This window comes from Aegilops tauschii, unplaced genomic scaffold, assembly GCF_002575655.3.
Source record: "Aegilops tauschii subsp. strangulata cultivar AL8/78 unplaced genomic scaffold, Aet v6.0 ptg000763l_obj, whole genome shotgun sequence".
Taxonomy (NCBI): domain Eukaryota; kingdom Viridiplantae; phylum Streptophyta; class Magnoliopsida; order Poales; family Poaceae; genus Aegilops; species Aegilops tauschii.
Genome location: NW_027332992.1, coordinates 3338 through 15324, shown reverse-complemented (window position 1 = coordinate 15324; position 11987 = coordinate 3338). Strand labels below are relative to the sequence as shown.

The 11987-nt window shown below is 35.9% G+C and overlaps 3 non-coding genes across 3 annotated transcripts; 1 reads left to right on the top strand and 2 right to left on the bottom strand.

Annotated features, from left to right (window-relative positions):
- Positions 1-8230: 8230 nt before the first annotated feature.
- TRNAF-GAA (transfer RNA phenylalanine (anticodon GAA)) lies at positions 8231-8303 on the bottom strand. Its single transcript has one exon. It is a non-coding gene; the product is annotated as a tRNA-Phe (tRNA).
- Positions 8304-9940: 1637 nt separating this feature from the next.
- TRNAT-UGU (transfer RNA threonine (anticodon UGU)) lies at positions 9941-10013 on the top strand. Its single transcript has one exon. It is a non-coding gene; the product is annotated as a tRNA-Thr (tRNA).
- A 1213-nt stretch (positions 10014-11226) lies between these two features.
- Positions 11227-11313, bottom strand: TRNAS-GGA (transfer RNA serine (anticodon GGA)). The gene has a single exon. It is a non-coding gene; the product is annotated as a tRNA-Ser (tRNA).
- Between the last annotated feature and the right edge of the window lie 674 nt (positions 11314-11987).

Genomic DNA, 11987 nt, shown 5'->3' with positions numbered 1-11987 from the left:
TTTCATTACCTTCGCGAGCAAGATCGCGCCCTTCGTTACGAGCTTGTACACAGGCTTCTAAAGCCACTCGATTAGCTGCTGCACCAGGTGCATTTCCCCAAGGATGTCCTAAAGTTCCTCCACCAAATTGTAATACAGAATCGTCCCCAAAGATTTCGGTCAGAGCTGGCATATGCCAAACATGAATACCACCTGAAGCTACCGGTATAACACCTGGCATGGATACCCAGTCCTGAGTGAAAAAGATACCGCGAGCACGATCTTTTTCAATAAAATCATCGCGCAATAAATCAACAAAACCTAAAGTCATTTCGCGTTCCCCTTCTAACTTACCTACTACTGTACCGGAGTGGATATGATCTCCCCCAGACATACGCAATGCTTTAGCTAATACACGGAAATGCATACCATGATTTTTCTGTCTATCAATAACTGCATGCATTGCACGGTGAATGTGAAGAAGTAGGCCATTGTCGCGGCAATAATGAGCCAAAGTAGTATTTGCGGTGAATCCCCCAGTTAAGTAGTCATGCATTACAATAGGAACCCCTAATTCTCTTGCAAATACAGCTCTCTTAATCATTTCTTCACATGTACCCGCAGTCGCATTCAAGTAATGCCCCTTGATTTCACCGGTTTCGGCCTGTGATTTATAAATAGCTTCGGCACAAAAGACAAAACGGTCTCTCCAGCGCATAAATGGTTGTGAGTTTACGTTTTCATCATCTTTGGTAAAATCAAGTCCACCACGTAGACACTCATAACACGCTCTACCATAATTTTTTGCGGATAATCCCAATTTTGGTTTAATAGTACATCCCAATAAAGGACGACCATACTTGTTCAACTTATCTCTTTCAACTTGGATACCATGAGGCGGGCCTTGGAAAGTTTTTGAATAAGTAGGGGGAATTCGTAGATCCTCCAAACGTAGAGCACGTAGGGCTTTGAAACCAAATACGTTACCTACAATGGAAGTAAACATGTTAGTAACGGAACCCTCTTCAAATAGGTCTAATGGATAAGCTACATAACAGATCCATTGGTTGTCTTCCCCAGCAACAGGCTCGATGTGATAGCATCGTCCTTTGTAACGATCAAGACTGGTAAGTCCATCAGTCCAAACAGTTGTCCATGTACCAGTAGAAGATTCGGCAGCTACTGCAGCCCCTGCTTCTTCGGGCGGAACCCCAGGCTGAGGACTTACTCGGAATGCTGCCAAGATATCAGTATCCTTAGTTTCATACTCTGGGGTGTAGTAAGTCAATTTATAATCTTTAACACCAGCTTGAAATCCAACACCTGCTTTAGTTTCTGTTTGTGGTGACATAAGTCCCTCCCTATAACTCTTGAATTAAGAATTCTCACAATAACAGGGTCTACTCGATGTTAATTAGGCGTAAATGAAACTTTAGAAAAAATCTCGTAAAACAAAAAAAAAGGATATTCAATTAATATAATATCAACTCATTAAAGAAAATTGAGGGCATGCTTAGGTTAATGAATATGTTTCATTCATATATAATGCGTACACCCTGTGTATGTTCTATCCTATAGGAATTCCACTATAGGAATTCGATAGGAATTGAGTTGTTGTTATGGTAAGTTAACACGGTTCGTTATTAAACCATGGATTTGATTTACCAAATCCATAATTATTGTATACTCTTTGATAGATATAGCGCAACCCAAATTAATTCCTAATCCTTATTTTACAAGTTCTTAATAGTTCTCTTTTCTTATTTTGAATGCAAATACCTAACTAAATACTAATAAAATTCTTTGTTGACAGCAATCTATGCTTCACAGTAGTATATATTTTGTATATCGAAGTCCTAGATAGGAAAGTAGAGTAGGCACAGATCCTCCACAAAAGGCAAAATGTATGTATATGAAAAAAAGATTGATTGAACTTTCCAACGGACTCATTCCATGAGTAAACGATTGAATGGGATTCGCTTGGGCAACGAAATCAAGTCCTGGTCCCCTTTTCTCTCTTATTGAATTAACTAATTCATTTCCTTTTTACTTTTGGATTTTTTTTGATTTGATTTGGCATTATTCAACAATAAAAAAAGAAAAATTTCGACAAATTCCTTTTTTTTAATTATGTGATAATTATGAGAACCAATCCTACTACTTCTCCTCCCGGGGTTTCCACAATTGAAGAAAAAAGTACAGGTCGTATCGATCAAATTATTGGACCCGTGCTGGATGTCACTTTTCCCCCAGGCAAGTTACCTTATATTTATAACGCTTTGGTAGTCCAGAGTAGAGACACTGCCGATAAGCAAATTAATGTGACTTGTGAGGTACAACAATTATTAGGAAATAATCGAGTTAGAGCTGTAGCTATGAGTGCTACGGACGGGTTGATGAGAGGAATGGAAGTGATTGACACGGGAGCTCCTCTCAGTGTTCCGGTCGGTGGAGCTACTCTCGGACGAATTTTCAACGTTCTTGGGGAGCCTGTTGACAATTTGGGTCCTGTAGATAGTAGTGCAACGTTCCCTATTCATAGATCTGCGCCTGCCTTTATCGAGTTAGATACGAAATTATCCATCTTTGAAACAGGTATTAAGGTCGTCGATCTTTTAGCTCCTTATCGACGTGGAGGAAAAATAGGACTATTTGGGGGGGCTGGAGTAGGTAAAACAGTACTGATCATGGAATTAATCAATAACATTGCTAAAGCTCATGGGGGCGTATCCGTATTCGGTGGAGTAGGGGAACGGACTCGTGAAGGAAATGATCTTTATATGGAAATGAAGGAATCCGGAGTAATTAATGAAAAAAATATTGAGGAATCAAAGGTAGCTCTAGTCTATGGCCAAATGAATGAACCACCGGGAGCTCGTATGAGAGTTGGTTTAACTGCCCTAACTATGGCGGAATATTTCCGAGATGTTAATAAGCAAGACGTGCTTTTATTTATCGATAATATCTTTCGTTTTGTTCAAGCAGGATCAGAGGTATCCGCTTTATTAGGGAGAATGCCCTCCGCAGTGGGTTATCAACCTACTCTTAGTACAGAAATGGGTTCTTTGCAAGAAAGAATTGCTTCTACTAAAAAGGGATCTATAACTTCGATTCAAGCAGTTTATGTACCTGCAGACGATTTGACCGACCCTGCCCCTGCCACAACATTTGCACATTTGGATGCTACTACCGTACTTTCCAGAGGATTAGCTTCCAAGGGTATTTATCCAGCAGTAGATCCTTTAGATTCAACCTCGACTATGTTACAGCCTCGGATCGTTGGCAACGAACATTATGAAACTGCGCAAAGAGTTAAGGAAACTTTACAACGTTACAAAGAACTTCAGGACATTATCGCAATTCTTGGCTTGGATGAATTATCGGAAGAGGATCGTTTAACTGTAGCAAGAGCAAGAAAAATTGAGCGTTTCTTATCACAACCGTTCTTTGTGGCAGAAGTTTTTACTGGTTCTCCAGGAAAGTATGTTGCTCTTGCGGAAACTATTAGGGGATTTCAACTAATCCTTTCCGGAGAATTAGACGGCCTACCTGAACAGGCTTTTTATTTGGTGGGTAACATCGATGAAGCTAGCACGAAAGCTATAACCTTAGAAGAGGAGAACAAATCGAAGAAATGAAATTAAATCTTTATGTACTGACTCCTAAGCGAATTATTTGGGATTGTGAAGTGAAAGAAATCATTTTATCCACTAATAGTGGCCAAATTGGCGTATTACCAAACCACGCCCCCATTAACACAGCAGTAGATATGGGTCCTTTGAGAATACGCCTCCTCAACGACCAATGGTTAACAGCGGTTCTGTGGAGCGGTTTTGCGAGAATAGTTAATAATGAGATCATCATTTTAGGAAATGATGCGGAACTGGGTAGTGATATTGATCCGGAAGAAGCTCAAAAGGCACTTGAAATAGCCGAAGCTAACTTGAGTAAAGCTGAGGGTACGAAAGATTTGGTTGAAGCGAAGCTCGCTCTCAGACGAGCTAGGATACGAATCGAGGCTGTCAATTGGATTCCCCCATCCAATTGAAGACAATCCAGTGGTTTATAGTTGATACAAAGAAAAAGGGAAGAGGGGTAGAAAAAGTTATTAGATAGTGAAGCGAAGTAAGTCCAATGCTATCTAGTAATTTTTCTACCTACTTACCTACTATTGGATTTGAACCAATGACTCCCGCCGTATGAAAGCAATACTCTAACCACTGAGTTAAGTAGGCAATTTATCACCACAAAGGAAGACCCATTACTTCGATCGATTATATATTGAATCCCTTTTCTAAGCAATACCGCTCTGTTATTGGTCTGTTATATACTAAATACTAAACTAAATACTAAACAGATACAGATCAAAGGGGTATCCTCTGGCATTAGAAAATATTCATCTTGACAAGAAATTATCTATATGTTAAGATATCTGTGATAAGGGCTATAGCTCAGTTCGGTAGAGCAACTCGTTTACACGTGCGCCAATGCTTTTCAAAGGAGCTTATTATGCAATGAACATAATCGATCTTATTGCAAAATCAATGTCTTACTTCATAGATTCGAGAGAATAGGAGAACAGTAGCCTGACAAACAGTCGGTTCAGTCCGATTCAGGTGCCAATTCAGGTGCCTAATCAAATAGAACCCTTATGGATTTGCTAGTTGATAAGGTAAATATCCAGCCCACTAAATGCTAGGCGTAATGAGGATAAGGGCCTCCAAAAAACTTCTTTTCGTTCTATGAACTTTAAGGTGTATGAAGTCTCATAGTTAACTCTTGCAGTGGAACGATAGAGACTCCATTTCACTTAGGTTGATTTAATTTAGACCGGAGGCAGACCTAAGTCAAGGTAATCCTCCTTTGAAACACTTTGGTATTGCTCCTAGATAGATCATAATACAAAAAATCAATCAGAGCACAGGGAGCCATCTCATTATCTTTCCGTAAAGAAAAACTATGGTGGACTAACTGATCTTTAAATCAGTTTATGAAAGAGCCCAATGCAAAAAAATGCATGTTGGGTCTTTGAAACAGTTCAAATCATTTCGATAATAATCCGTTTGATCTGTTTTACCGAGAAGGTCTACGGTTCGAATCCGTATAGCCCTAATATGCCCTTTTTTAGATTTTAGGATCTCTATCCTATGTTTTCTTTAGTTTAGTATAGTTTTCATTTTCTCATTAGTATTTGTTTATAGACTGGATAGGCGCCTGCGACATAGAATAGAGATAAAAGCATTACCAAAGGCTCATTCATCGAAAATCAAAATCATACAGACAGGAAAAGAAAAACGAATTTCTATCAAATCAATAGAAGAAAGGATCCTTTCCCTGATTTGAATCCCGTCCTCCTTCAAATAGGATATCTCTAGACTTCCCTATAATAACTGCAATGATTTTATCCATTTTGCGAATTCCTACTTTGTTTTAAGTATATTTATTACTTTGTTTATAGATACATTATGTAAATTGATCAACTTTAAATAGAAAAAATAAAGTAAAGAGTAAATAAGAAAACAGAATATTCTGTCTCATAGTTCTGAAATAGAGTTCTTTATTTTTATTTTATAGTATTACTTCTCATTAATTATACTGCATAGATTAGTCCTACTATCTTAATTAGGTTCTAATTTAGTAGTATTCTCATTTTTATTTAATAGTCTCTTATTATTTTATTATTAAATATTAAATAAAGGATAGAGCTATTCTTTTTTCTAGAGATTCTAGAGAAAGCGAGACAAAGTGAAACGAGAAAGTTTTCTTTATATAAGAATTAGATCTACATACACCATATCTAAATAGAATGGAAATCCAAAAGAAAGGGAGTTGGGATTCCATTGGATGAATCTTTAAAGAAGATGCAGCACAGAGGAAACAAAGGCTAAACTAAGCGCTTTTGTTTGAACAAAAAAGATTCTTGTTTCACCGAGGAAAAGAGAGAAGTTCTGGATAAATTGACAATGCTGAATTGAATTGACTAATTTAAGTTCCGCCTATTCCACATTAATGGGAGTACATTATGTTTCTGCTTCACGAATATGATATTTTTTGGACATTTCTAATAATAGCAAGCCTTATTCCTATTTTGGCATTTTCGATTTCAGGACTTTTAGCCCCGGTTAGTGAAGGACCAGAGAAGCTTTCTAGTTATGAATCGGGTATAGAACCCATGGGAGGGGCTTGGGTACAATTCCGAATACGCTATTATATGTTTGCGCTCGTTTTTGTTGTTTTTGATGTGGAAACCGTCTTTCTATACCCTTGGGCAATGAGTTTCGACGTATTGGGTGTATCCGTTTTTATCGAAGCTTTGATTTTCGTGCTTATCTTAGTTGTTGGTTTAGTTTATGCATGGCGAAAAGGAGCCTTGGAATGGTCTTAACTGAATATTTAGACAAAAAAAAAGAAGGAAAAGATTCTATTGAGACAGTTATGAATTTGATTGAGTTTCCCCTTACTTGACCAAACAAGTTCCAATTCTGTTATTTCAACTACACCAAATGATCTTTCGAATTGGTCAAGACTCTCCAGTTTATGGCCCCTTCTATACGGTACCAGTTGTTGTTTCATTGAATTTGCTTCATTAATAGGCTCACGATTCGACTTTGATCGTTATGGATTGGTACCAAGATCAGTCCTAGGCAAGCAGACCTAATTTTAACAGCCGGTACGGTAACAATGAAAATGGCTCCCTCTTTAGTGAGATTATACGAGCAAATGCCTGAACCAAAATACGTCATTGCTATGGGAGCCTGTACTATTACAGGGGAATGTTCAGTACGGATTCCTATAGTACTGTTCGGGGAGTTGATAAGTTAATTCCTGTGGATGTCTACTTGCCGGGCTGCCCACCTAAACCGGAGGCAGTTATAGATGCCCTAACAAAACTTCGTAAGAAGATATCGCGAGAAATAGTTGAGGATCGAACTCTATCTCAAAATAAAAATAGATGTTTTACTACCAGTCACAAGCTTTATGTTAGGCGCAGTACTCATACAGGAACTTATGAGCAAGAATTGCTCTATCAATCACCATCTACATTAGATATATCTTCTGAAACTTTTTTCAAATCCAAAAGTTCAGTACTTCCTACAAATAGTGAATTAGGAGAGGGGCTCTTTTGTGTAGAAAAATAAAAAGCAGGGCAATCTTTCAAACTTGCATCCGAAATGTGAAATATTTATACAAAGAGGGAGAGATGAAGACAATGCAGCAGGGTTGGTTATCTAATTGGCTAGTCAAACATGAGGTGGTTCATAGATCTTTGGGCTTTGATCACCGAGGAATAGAGACTTTACAAATAAAAGCAGGGGATTGGGATTCCATTGCTGTCATTTTATATGTATATGGTTACAATTATTTACGCTCCCAATGTGCTTATGATGTAGCACCCGGTGGATCTTTAGCTAGCGTGTATCATCTTACGAGAATACAATATGGTATAGATAATCCAGAAGAAGTCTGCATAAAAGTCTTTGCCCAAAAGGATAATCCTAGAATTCCGTCTGTCTTCTGGATTTGGAGAAGTGCCGATTTCAAGAACGCGAATCTTATGATATGGTGGGAATCTCTTATGATAATCATCCGCGCCTTAAACGTATCCTAATGCCTGAAAGTTGGATAGGCTGGCCCTTACGTAAGGATTATATAACCCCCAATTTTTATGAAATACAAGATGCTCATTGAATGATAAGAAATTCATGCTCACTTATACAACACAACTCCAGATTTTATTCAAGTCAAGGAATATTTTTAGGTTCTTTTCCTAGATGAAACGGAATACCTATTTATAATTAATTCCTAATTATACAAAAGCATTCCAGATAGACTGAGCAAAAAAAGGGTTTCATTTGGATTCCCCTATTTTGAAAATCGCATATTAATTTCCTTCATATGAACAGAAAAATAGGATGACTCAAAGAAGTTCTCTACCAGGAACTTTGTACCGCGCACATTACTTAGCACAACTAGGAAAATAAGATAAGATAAAGATAAGCAAGACTAAAAAAATATTCGTCGGAATAGCGGAATACAAAATTAAGAAACGCAAAAAAATAAAGGGGAATCTCACCCCCTTCTTTATCATAAAGAAAAGATATATTTTAAAACTTCTTTAAAAAGAAGTGCCTCTATATTTATATTATAGATTTATCCACTTAGATGAATAAATATTATTAATGAATATGTATCACAATCCATCTCGAGGTATTTGGATCAATACCTATTCGGTGGATCTTTTTTTTTTCTCTGCCAGGAACCAGATTTGAACTGGTGACACGAGGATTTTCAGTCCTCTGCTCTACCAACTGAGCTATCCTGACCTTTTCTTGTGCATCATCCTAGTAGAGTATTTGTATCATGTCAATTAAAAGGACTAAAAATTAATTAAAGTATTTCAAATTTAAAATTTGAAAATGGGGGGGTAGTCCTATGCATTGTGCATGGTTTACTTAAATAAAACTTAAAAATAGAGTGAATAACCAAGATTTCTTGCCGATACTCTAATAAAAAAGAAATCTATTCAATGAATAGGATAAGATCCATTGAGTTCTCTTCGCATTCCTTTGTGAAAGAGTAGAATGAGAAAGCTAATGAATCTTAAACCCATTGCATTGATAAAAAGAAAAAAAAGAGGATAAATAATAATAATATAGTATAGTTAGGGAATAAAAGAGGATTTGGGGATAGAGGGACTTGAACCCTCACAACTTATAAAGTCGACGGATTTTCCTTTTACTAGAAATTTCATTGTTGTCAGTATTACATGTAGAATGGGACTCTCTCTTTGTCCTCGTCCGATTAATCCACTTTTTTAAAGATCTCGAAAACTTTGAATTTGAATTGAAGAATTTGATTATTCAATATTCGATTGGAGTGGATTCACAATAATGAAAAAAAAAATTATGATATGAGTTTTTTATTTCATAATCATTATCATTTCTAATTTCATTTTTAAAAAAGATAAAGAACCTATATTATAATTATAATATAATATGAGTTCTGTGATTAATCGTTTGCTATGTCAGTATCTATACGTGTTTATTAAATGTATAAGGTATAAAAACCCCTCTTTCTCTAATTTAGAATTAGAAGGAATTCCACTAACAACACAACGTAATTAACTCGATTCGTTAGAACAGCTTCCATTGAGTCCTCTGCACCTATCCTTTTCCTTTGTATTCTAGTTCGAGAACCCCTTGTTTTCTCAAAACACGGATTTGGCTCAGGATTGCCCTTTTTTAATTCCAGGGTTTCTCTGAATTTGGAAGTTACCACTTAGCAGGTTTCCATACCAAGGCTCAATACAATCAAGTCCGTAGCGTCTACCGATTTCGCCATATCCCCATTTCCCTCTTCTTTGAGACCAGGATTCCTTGTGTAATTTCATCCATCTCTTAGTTTTTTTTTTGAATCATTGAGTTCATCACTCAACGTAGTCTAGCAGTTCAGTTCGACTCTATTTGAGAGACCTCGCTTGCTTATTGCAATTCAGAATTGAATTGATTCTATCCTTGATGTATTTGCAATTCAATCCGAATCAATATATCCAAAAGTTTTATCTCCCCCACCTCCCGTCTTACTTTTTTATAGTATTCAAAATTATACTATAACGCTTGATATTTATTCTTTTTTTTCTAATCAGAATTAGCAATTTTATTTACTCTGACTCTATGTTCCCCTTAGTGAAATATTAATCCTCAAATTATTAACAAATAATAAAGTCTATAATGATCAAATGAAAATACCAATAAATTCTATAATTTTATTTTTTAATATCCTATAGTTAAGCATATCAAGCTAACTTTATCTTAAGAAGTTTTAGTATTTTTTTATTTTTATAAGTATAACTTCAAATTTAGAACTAGTTAATAGCTAAGATTAATAACTAATATCTGAGATTTTACGGATTTCCTATACTATACCTATTTCTATTTGTTACACTATTTCCGTTATGTAAGCCCACTTAGCTCAGAGGTTAGAGCATCGCATTTGTAATGCGAGGGTCATCGGTTCAAATCCGATAGTCGGCTTTTTTTTTTCTCTATCGATGTTCTACGAACAAGAATCTCTTTTTTTCCGAATTAAATGGAGAATCCAGGATCTTTTATGTTTTTTTACCTTACAATTTTGCTAGATACAAAACAATAAAATAAATAATATATATACAAAAAATAAAGATTTTGATGAAATTCCATTTTTTTGGGTACTTTAGTTGATTTTACTCTGTTTATCCTGTAGTTTAATTCAGTTTTAATTTCGATGTATTCTGTAATGTAAATACAATGAAATTAATTGTGTAAAATGAAATTTCAATAAAATAAAAAAGGAGTCTTCATGTCCCGTTATCGAGGACCTCGTTTAAAAAAAATACGCCGTCTGGGAGCTTTACCAGGACTCACTAGAAAAACACCTAAATCCGGAAGTAATCTTAAAAAAAAATTCAATTCTGGGAAAAAGGAGCAATATCGTATTCGTCTTCAAGAAAAACAGAAATTGCGTTTTCATTATGGTCTGACAGAACGACAATTACTTAGATATGTACATATCGCTGGAAAAGCAAAAAGGTCAACAGGCCAGGTTTTACTACAATTACTTGAAATGCGTTTGGATAATATCCTTTTTCGATTGGGTATGGCTTCAACCATTCCTGGGGCCCGCCAATTAGTCAACCATAGACATATTTTAGTTAATGGTCGTATAGTCAATATACCAAGTTTTCGTTGCAAACCCCGAGATATTATTACTACGAAAGATAACCAAAGATCAAAAGGTCTGGTTCAAAATTATATTGCTTCATCGGACCCGGGGAAATTGCCAAAGCATTTGGCGATTGACACGTTGGAATATAAAGGACTAGTAAATAAAATCCTAGATAGGAAGTGGGTCGGTCTCAAAATAAATGAGTTGTTAGTTGTAGAATATTACTCTCGTCAGACTTGAACTTAACGAAAAAGGAAAGGTTCATAGATTTTCTTCCCCTTCCCCTTTCCCCGAACTAAATCGCCCTAAGACCATTACCATTAATTTGTATTTTCCCATCAACTAGCTAAAATTGATTAACCTAGGATTAGGATCCTTTTTTCTTTTTTCCTCTATGTGTATTTTACATACCACAGTAATTTGCTATAGAGAATTTCTAATTTCTATTAAATCAAAATAAGATAATATAAGATATTATTGCTGGAAAAAATTGTTATTTGATTTGATACATTGTGATCCTTAACGTTGATGAATTAAGAAAAACGGAAAGAGAGGGATTCGAACCCTCGGTAAACAAAAGTCTACATAGCAGTTCCAATGCTACGCCTTGAACCGCTCGGCCATCTCTCCTACATAACTTATTATGGAAAATAAACTGAGTGAATAGCGAGTTTTCTTATTCCTGCAGTACAGGTACAACCGCAACCACTCGGGGGTTCCATAGTTCTATTGGAAAAATTCCTTTTGATCTAAGTGGAAGGATACAGGATTTTTTTACTAGAAATTGCGCTCGCTATAAAAAAAAAGTTTTAATTTGGGTTTTCCCGCAACTAAAGAAAAAGAAAATGGAAGAATTCTTCTTATTGCATAATAAAATAAAGAAACCTTAGAATTCCGTTTGCATAAGATACGCTACACCATACTATCGAAATCAAAAATAGGGTATGAGACAATTAATAACTTTGAAAACACGAAATAGTTGATAACATAAGTTGTTGTTCAGAAATAGCAAAGTGGAATGAAATCCAGTCTTAGTCAAATATTTCATATCTCTTCGTGTCCAAGCAGAAGGAAAAGGATACAATTTGAGCTGAGCGGAAAATCCATATCTCTATCTCTCTTATCCATTTAAAGCATATGGATTTAGAGTAGAGCATATGGATCAATCTATTTATAATTATAAGAATCGAATGTGTTTGTTTTTATGTTATTTTGTGAAGGAATGAAAACAATTCTATATAGAATGGGTTGGGAATTATGCCTAGATCCCGTGTAAATGGAAATTTCATTGATAAGACCTCCTC